This window comes from Sinocyclocheilus rhinocerous, unplaced genomic scaffold (genome assembly GCF_001515625.1).
Source record: "Sinocyclocheilus rhinocerous isolate Xijiao unplaced genomic scaffold, SAMN03320098_v1.1 scaffold1204, whole genome shotgun sequence".
NCBI classification, from domain to species: domain Eukaryota; kingdom Metazoa; phylum Chordata; class Actinopteri; order Cypriniformes; family Cyprinidae; genus Sinocyclocheilus; species Sinocyclocheilus rhinocerous.
Window position 1 is genome coordinate 783,906 of NW_015654935.1, and position 8,994 is coordinate 792,899.

Here is an 8,994-nt window from a genome sequence, read left to right on the forward strand (position 1 = left end):
CACACACATTAAAAGTCAATTTAACAGTATTCCTCAAGGACTATTATTGGAATGAAGGGGTTGAATAAAGAGAAGCCTAATTAAAGTGGTGTTTGTGTAGCTCTCTGCAGTAACCGTCTGGCTCTTTGCTCTTTGCGAGGTATTGGCAATGCTTCTGAAAACATAAAAAGTAAAATGTTACGTACAGTAATGCAATATGCACCCTGTAACTTATTTGTCTCAACTGTTTAACTCCATAAGAACCATAAGAACAATAAGAAAACCATAAGAACATGCTATGTGTGTAAAGAAACCACCATTGATTCCCATAGTCACTGTGAAAATGCATGGAAAGATGATTTAAAAAAAAAAAGCATATTTTCACTTGGTGTGTCCCTGCAGAGATTTAAGAAAGCATAAGGCTTGAATCATGCATATATATATATATATGACAAGCATTTATAATCAGCCCATTCATCTGTACAAGACAACCGCATACACTCTGTGGCTATACAGAAACAGGCTAATAGAGTTGTCAATCTTATAGTTTGACACGTAATTAGTGTGGGGATTTGGCAATCTGGACTCTATGAGGGCATGAACAAGGACAAATTTGTCATCCTCTTTTGCACCTGTGTGCAGCAATGTTCAGGGGCTGTGTCTCTCACCTTTGGCGCTGAAAGGATTGTCCCTGTGTCTGATTGCAGTTGAATTGATTCTTCAAAAAGGAGCCTCAGAGGCATTTTGAACACAAAAAATGTGCAAAATGATGTGCATTAACTGCTGAAATAATGCCTGCCAAACACCGGCATATGTTGGCTGCATCCAAAAGCTTAGGCAATTGACTTGTACCTCCCCAAAGTGATTTCAGACAGGCTTCTGAAGCAGCATAACAGTCTAACAATCTTCAGCTAAATAGAGTGAGCTTTGGTGACAACTAAGCGAATATTTAATTACTACAATATTAACTTCTGGTTAGAAATGAAATTAAAAGTGGGAAAAAGTTGGTCAAAAACATTTAATAAATAAATAAATGTTTAAAAATAAGAGATATCACAACTGTGCTATATAAAGTCTAAATTTAAAAAGTCACAATTACCAAAAAAAAAAAAAAAAAAAAAAGTGTAACCAGAGATTCAAATGGCACTGCTGATGGAAAGGCAGTTAGATATTCACTGTTTAAAAATGTTCACTTCTGCATTATGGTGTCTCCAAGATCAATGCCAAAACAGTTCATTATTGCTGGCACTGTCTTGTCTGCAGAGCTCCTAAAGTGACATTGGCAGGGAAAATAAATAAATAAATGTTTACATATGTTTTTGCCTACTATACAGCAGGGTGTACGCACATTCAGATGTAGCCTTTGTGTTTAAGTCATAAGCTGCCATAGTCTTATTGTATCCCTTCATCAGTTAATAGGCAAGCTGAATACTTAATAGTTAAACTATGTTCTGAGCGTGTCTTTAAAAAATGAAAGCTATTCCCTCCTCAAGGCTGTCAACATCTTGCCTTTCTTCTTCCATCTGGAATCCTAGAAGAAGTACATTTGTGTGTCAGGGGCAGAAAGAGGAGATAAAGTATTTAATTAGGGGGAATATACCATTTGCAAATTAATTAATTCTACCGGACTGAAATGATGAAGTGGAATGTTTCAGCTGCCTTTGTTTTGCAGTCTTGGAAGAAAGCACTTTAGCACACTGTAACTTTCAAAGAAGAAAATAAGTGACAGGCTTTGAAAAAGTTTGCTAGCTAGTCAAGACAGAAAATTCAAATGGATAAAACGAGCCTGAATCCTTACTTAATAAGAGCAATAAACAATGGCAGATGCAAAAAATTTACAATTCCTCTGTCTTGTAAATTACCGACAAACTGCAATTACCACTGAAAACAAATATGGGTCTGTCGATGCACATTTGTGGGGGCGTTTCATCAGGAGATTGAAAAAAAAATCACAGATCATATTTACATTCTTCAAAGCGTGTTTGATGTACTTCATCGACACTGTCTGAATGCCAAGACGTCTAATCCCTTAAACGCTTTTCTAAATCTTTTAGACCATGAGCAAAGCAGCAGAGAAGGAGGCATGGTTGTTGTTCACTTTGACATGTCATTCAGGGAACCAAAGGAAAGTTAAATGAGTTTTGTGGCTTTGAGTGAAGCTTAAATGAGCTTGATTGATCTCAATAAATAACGCTATTGAATGGGCCATTCGGCCTTGCTGTTTTGTAAATGTCGCGGGGTAGCAGAGTGGAAAAAGAGTCTTTTGTTTTTTTATCCTGACAACTGTCATGATGTATTGTAGTATGGTGTAAGTGAGATGTGATGGTGGCAGAGTGACTTTTGACCAGACAAGAAACTGACTTTCAAAAGATTGTGTATGTGTGAAGCTAGGCACCAAGCTTAATGTGATTTTCCATTCATTTCAATTCAACTGGCAGTGAAATGGTATTTAAATCACAAGTGTGTGCAGAAATGGCTGACAGGTAGATGATTGCATGGATTGGGTAAGGGCAAAAAAAAAAAAAAAAACATTCAGACAATGTGCCACAAATAAACTACAGTTATTAGACACAAATACCCGCGGCACAATGAAACTAATAGCTGCTCAAGCAATGTCATATCTGCCAGTTATTATCATGTCAAAATGACACAATTGCAGCTTCAAAGAGGCTAATGTAATAAACCATGCCATTTGAAGTCACAGCTGTGTGTATAAGTGGACTGAACTGTCCTACACTGTTTCACATCGCAGTCAAAAGCACCACATATTACAGGTTACAGTGTTCATAGTGTCTGCCCAAGCACAGTGACGCTGAGCCTATTTCTGCCGTGGATAGTGCACTAAACTCAGCAGAAAACATGTTCAAAATGGACAATAAATCTATTTATCAACACAATCTTTTGCAATATAAGCTGTCATGAAGCAACATAATAGCGTGAAATACACAGATATTGTTTGAAAAAAAAAAAGATGTGTGACTTGATGCAACTTTAATCTTTAGTGACAGCCACACAAACACAGCCTAATCTGACTGAATTTACACAATTTACAGAGACACTTTGGGGTTTTAATGCTATAATGTGTAGACTAATTACCACTTGGATGTAAATGTGATTCCCCTCTACATGGAAAATAAATGAGATTTCACAACAGTCAAGTTTGCAATAATTCTAACTGCTTATGTGTGCAGTGTCTCAGGCTTGTGAGGATAAACAGAGGATGTCATAACCACAGATGGGGACTGAATTCCAATTTTAGTGCCATTAACATTGTTGTGCTTTTAAGGAATAAATAAGACTATTTGGAGAAAAAAAGAGCAATTACATTGACAAACGATGAGATGATTTCAATAATAAATAGATTTAAAACAATTTGTCTGTATAGACATTGTTTTGAGTCTTTTAAATGCAGTCCAAAAACTCAACATTAATCAAACGAAACAAACGGCTCATAAGAATCATTTGCTCTGTAACCAGATTTCACTTATTATGCTTTCTGTTTCGTGCTAGATTTAACAGTGGTGTTGTGACACTGTTTAATAAGTATTTCAGGAAATGACACAATCTTCCGCTATAATATTCACCCATAGGACAAATTATGTCCCATGTCATGTTGCGATATTGATCACAACTAGGCTATTTATACTATATATATATATACAATTATACTGAACATTCAATTTTAGTACAGTATATTAAACATTTTTGTAATGAGTTCCAGAAGCTTGAAATACCTTTTACGCGAAAGTGGATCGTATGAATATTGCTGTGTCCTGTTGTGTGACATTTCATCAACTTTTAATTCTGTGTTTAATTTTCTCACAATTTCCATGCACGGCATTGCCTCAGACGTTTCAGTAGCCACTGAGGATAGATGCAGAAGTGACTGTTTTAGTGTTGTCAAAAGACCCGGTACTTCGGTACCAAGTCGGTACTAAAACAATTAAAAAGTTACTGTACCATGTTTTCTTAAGTACCGGTGGTACCGAGTACCCGGTCAACCCGGTTCTTGATGCGCTATCCGCAAGATGCGCAGATGCGCTCTCTTCATTAAAGCACTGAGACATGGCGACCGGTGGTGCTGCTGATGCGGTGGCTCTGAATCCACTTGTTGACAGGAAAGGAGGAAAAAGCCATGTATGGAAATATTTTGGATTTGCGGCTGATGACCAGGGGAACATCATAGATCAACAAAAACCAATTTGCAAACGATGTCATCGAAGTTTTCTCTCAAAAGGAGGAAACACATCCAACTTAATAAAACACCTCAAAGACCGACACCCAGATCTAATGAAAGAGTTCAAGCAGGTAAGATTCAATTACATTTTATATTTTGAGCTTCTGTTATAAATATGATATCATATTTTAATTTGAATGTCGGATTGAAATAAGCATCGCGCGTCTGCGTAGTTAATCAAACAAAATATATATTGTGTGTTTGAGTGGTCCAGACGCTACAGAAACCTTTCGTTTCATGGTGAAAAGGTGTTGATGCGTTCACTGGCTCTATCAGCTCAGTGTTTGGATCCGGATTGCGGTGTCTAATTAATTCAATATCCGCCATAGAACATTGGCTCTCGCCTCCCTAAAGGCTGCCAGGGTCAGCCAAATCTCTGTGAAATTACAATATATTTGAGTCTTTTGAATAGAAGGAAAAATAAATGAATGAAAATGAAAGAGAGAGATGGAGAATGAGTGAATGGAAGAGATGAAAAGGTTTTGGCATTGAAAAGCAGCATATAGTGTGTCAAATGGCAGACAATCAGGCCACACACAGCAGCTGAGGTTTCAAAGGTATTGTGTTTCTGTCTGTGTGTGTCAGCGTTCATGTTCCCAGATGACAGATTGTAGACATTTGAAACAACATTTGGCTTATGCCAGTGGTTTTGATATTGGTTTCAAACATCTAGTTCAAAACTGTCTAAATATTGATTATAAAGGCTATCATACAAATTAAAATTACTGTACAACATCATTATATGTTATACATATGCTTTTAAAATTAAGCTTAAAAGCCATTAAATTGCCTACGATATGCAGTTTAAAGACAGGCTCCCATTGTGACAACAATCATACATTTTTCCTTGGCAACAGCACAGTTTTTTTAACTCTGAGAAATATTGCTAGATACTAGCCTCTACTGTATATGTTTTCTATAAACTACTGTATTTTTGTCTAAATTTGTCTAAAAGTGTCAGAATGAGTCCCAGCTGAGACCTCTTCCTACCTAAACATCCTAAGGAGTTTTTTTTTCCTCCCACCATTGCCTTTGGCTTGCTACTGGGGATTGTAATGCACTATTATTTGTAAAGTTGCTTTGGAATAATTTGCAATGTAAAAAAAAAAAAAGAGCTATTAAAATATGTATTAAATTTAATTTTAAGTTAATTTGTCATGGTTTATTTCTTTGCTTTTAAGCTACATTTAATTTGACTTACTATTTGTGCATCTTAACACATTTATCATAAGATAAATACTTTTATATCATACTTTTTTTAAAGTTGTTTTTCTTTCTTGTTAGAAATGACTGTAAATGTCTAACTGACAGAACTGACTCAAAGCTCATGAATAAATTTATTAAAGTGAAAGTAATATTATTTTTTAGTAGCACAGTTTTTATTCACCTTGACACTACAGTAATCTAATTCTCCAGTGCTGTATTTGAAGCATCATCTCTCACCAGGAAAGGCTTTGTTTCTTTGTGACGATGCATTCAGTCGGGCTGTTATATACATGTCTTTGCTGGCCACAGGACCAATGCTGTCTGCTCTGACCAATGACTCCTGAAAGGTGTTAAGGAGAGTGGAGCTTTTAGTGCTGTCTGAATTATATTGCCAATTCATTTTAAAACCAGGCCAGTGCAGAAAGGGCAGTATGCCAAGGCTTAACCTCAAAGCTTCACCTTTGCATGTAAAAAATTATTTTTTTCTTTAGGCATTCTCCCAGGACTACAGCCTTCAAAAGTTTCCTCCAGCATGGAAAGCTGATCAGTGACTAGGTAAACTGTGCAAATATGATTTCAGAAATAATCTTTTATTTCCCTCTGCTTGGCAAGGGGCGAAGCAATCAATTGGTGTAGTGAAGAAAACGCACACGCACACACACACACATACGCATAAGCAGTAAATTATGGAGAGGATAATAAGAATGCTGGGGAAAGATGGTGCTCATGCTGAGGGCCCCAATGCTGTGGTTCTGAGAATGACTTAATCAGTCATCTGCAGACAGCAGGAAACTCTGTGACAATGTGATTTATCTCTCCTTCCTTTCTTTCTTCACTCCTTCGCCTGTCCCCCTTTCTCCTCCATCACTTTGCCCCTTCTCTTCCTTGTTTGCACACCCCTTGTTCTGCGTCTCCTCTCCTCACCTTTACCTATCAGCTTGTTTCTTTAGTGGGAATAAAAAAAACACGAGAGAATGAAAGGAGATGTGAGAATATGACTGTGAGTAAAGGGAAAGCTGAAAATTGCCTTGGAAAAGTACTAATAGCTTTTTAAATATTACAAACCGAACTCATTTAAAATGTGTTTCATCTAGAGGAAGCTAAAATAAAAGATGTACAAATAAAAGTATTTTATGCTAAAATAAAAGATCCATATTTCCCCAATTTGGCTGCTACTACCAAGTTACAGTACATATGAATTTGAACTAAAATACTGATCAGTTTCATTGGATGTAAAACCTTTGATGTCAAGAACATAAAATATTCATTTTAAAAGACATTAAAAAACAAAGGTTTAAAATAATAATAATAAAAGCTTGTGCACAGGAGTGAAAGTGAGACAATGTTTACAATGGAGAGACATCTCTCTTTGTTTACCCTCAAACTGGAAGGAAAATTATTTTGCGATGTTTTTCAAGAAGAAATCGTGTTAATAGTGTTTCATCCACGTTTCGTTTAGCCACAGTCACAGGTAGATCATTGTTGTGTGACAAACTGTCTTCCATTGTGTTTAAAAAGCATGAACTGTTTGAGAGTCGCAGAAGATAAAAACTTAATATATTTGCCACAAATAGGAGACAAACAAAAACTCTGCCAACGGAGTGTTTAGAAAAAAAAATCCATGTAATGAGAGAATACAGATAGATGTGAAGTAAAGCAGAGAGAAGAGTAGGAAGAAAGACTTTAAAATGATGAAAGAAGTTAGGAGAAGAGACGAAAGAATGAAGAAGATTAGGCAGACAACATGTGGGTGAAAGAGACAAGTATAGAAAAAAGACACACTGAAAAGTAGATGTAATGTTAGTTTTTTAAATTAATTTTAGATTTTTGTATATTTTATATAAAGTTCTGTTATATACTGTACTTTATATACCTTATATCGTTTTTTATATAGACATTTTTACTTTTATATGACGTTCTGTCTGTGCTTGTGTTCACTGATTATTGGACTCTTGCACCTGAATAGGTGTCAGTATAAGGCTTATGGAGAATATACATAGCTGTTGGTGGTAGTTAATAATGTTCATAGTTGTGTTAACCATTCTAGTTAGTGTTACCTATGCCGTTTAGTGTTAAATTGTAATGTTTTATGTATAGAGTCACCATCACGCCAGTAACGGTCCTTCTAACCTTCAAACCTTGTTCACACAAAGAACCTGAAAGAGTTACAGCACATTTCTAATTACCAGCATTCTTTGCTTTAGACTGTATGGGGAGAAAAAAACATTTGTAAAGCCATTGCTGAGGTAATGTAGTAATGGTTTATGTTTACTAGGTTCACACACAAAAAAAATATTTTGCTTCATAGACAAATTTTGTTGAGGCAAATGTAAAAAATTGACAATATGATTAGATGTGGTTGGGTTTTTCTTTGTTTAATTGAACTTATAGAACTAAAATTAACAAATAACAAGCTATATTCAGTGTGGAGAGGGAAAACACAAGGGCAGGAATGTTGGGAGAGAGGGTTTGAGCAAATGAGCAAATAAGAAAAAGAAAGTAGCACTGATGAAAAATGAAAAGCACCTCCTGACATGTGATTTATGTGGCAGTGAAGGGCCTATCCTTGTGATTAGGCACTTTCAGCAGTAAATTGGTTCTGAGGTTTAATGATGCAGAACTGAAAGTTGGGTACGTGGAACTTTGTCAGAAAGAGCTGGAGATGGAGAGAAAGGTTTAGACTGAAGGCATTTCTTTCTTTTTTCCTCTGTCTATTTCTTATCGTTCCCATTTACGCTGAAAAATGGTTGAATTTGCATGATTTTGTTTGTCAGATCAAATTGCATTAAGAAAACAATTTGTGATGCCACAAATGGATCTGAACCCAATGACTTTACAGGGGAAATGACACATAAACAAAAAGGGCTAATTTGACAAGGGAAGGATAACAGCAGGAGGGAGGCCGAAACATTAGTGTGTGTGTGTGTGTGTGTGTGTGTTAGTGAATTAAAAAGGCGAATGAGAGCATTAGAGAGAGACAGACAACAAGAAACATGGGATCTAATGAGAGAGGGAGAGAGGGGGTGAAAAGGCCAATGTAATGATTGTGGAATTGCTTTGGCTTCCTAATTGAATTCTGTGGATACAGCAGCACATTCCTGTCAAGCAATAACGTAAAGCTGAGCCATTACTTCTGCAACAGCAGCACACAAAGGACCTCACAACTGCAGTCCTGCAGATCTCAGAGGTACAAAACCAGGGCTAGTCCTTGACACACAGCAGAGCGGTATGGATATTGATTAGACTTTCATTTCTCAAAAACGCTTGAGGTGGAAAACTTTGATCACATTTCTTTCGCTTTTAACTAAGTACTGTCAAACATGTTATTCTCAGAATTGATTCCCTGTTTCATTTGTCAGTGCAAATGTAGATTTGCACAGCTTTACAGAGCTTTTACCTACTGATCTGCCTGTAGGCTCTTATTGAGAAGAAAAATCAGCCTATTGTAGGAAAAATATGTGTACACTGGAGGACGTTACATAACCCTTTTATGTTACGTCCTCCGGTGTACACATATTTTTCCCACAATAAGTTGTTCAAAAATACTGTTCACAACACAGTTCCCTTTCAGT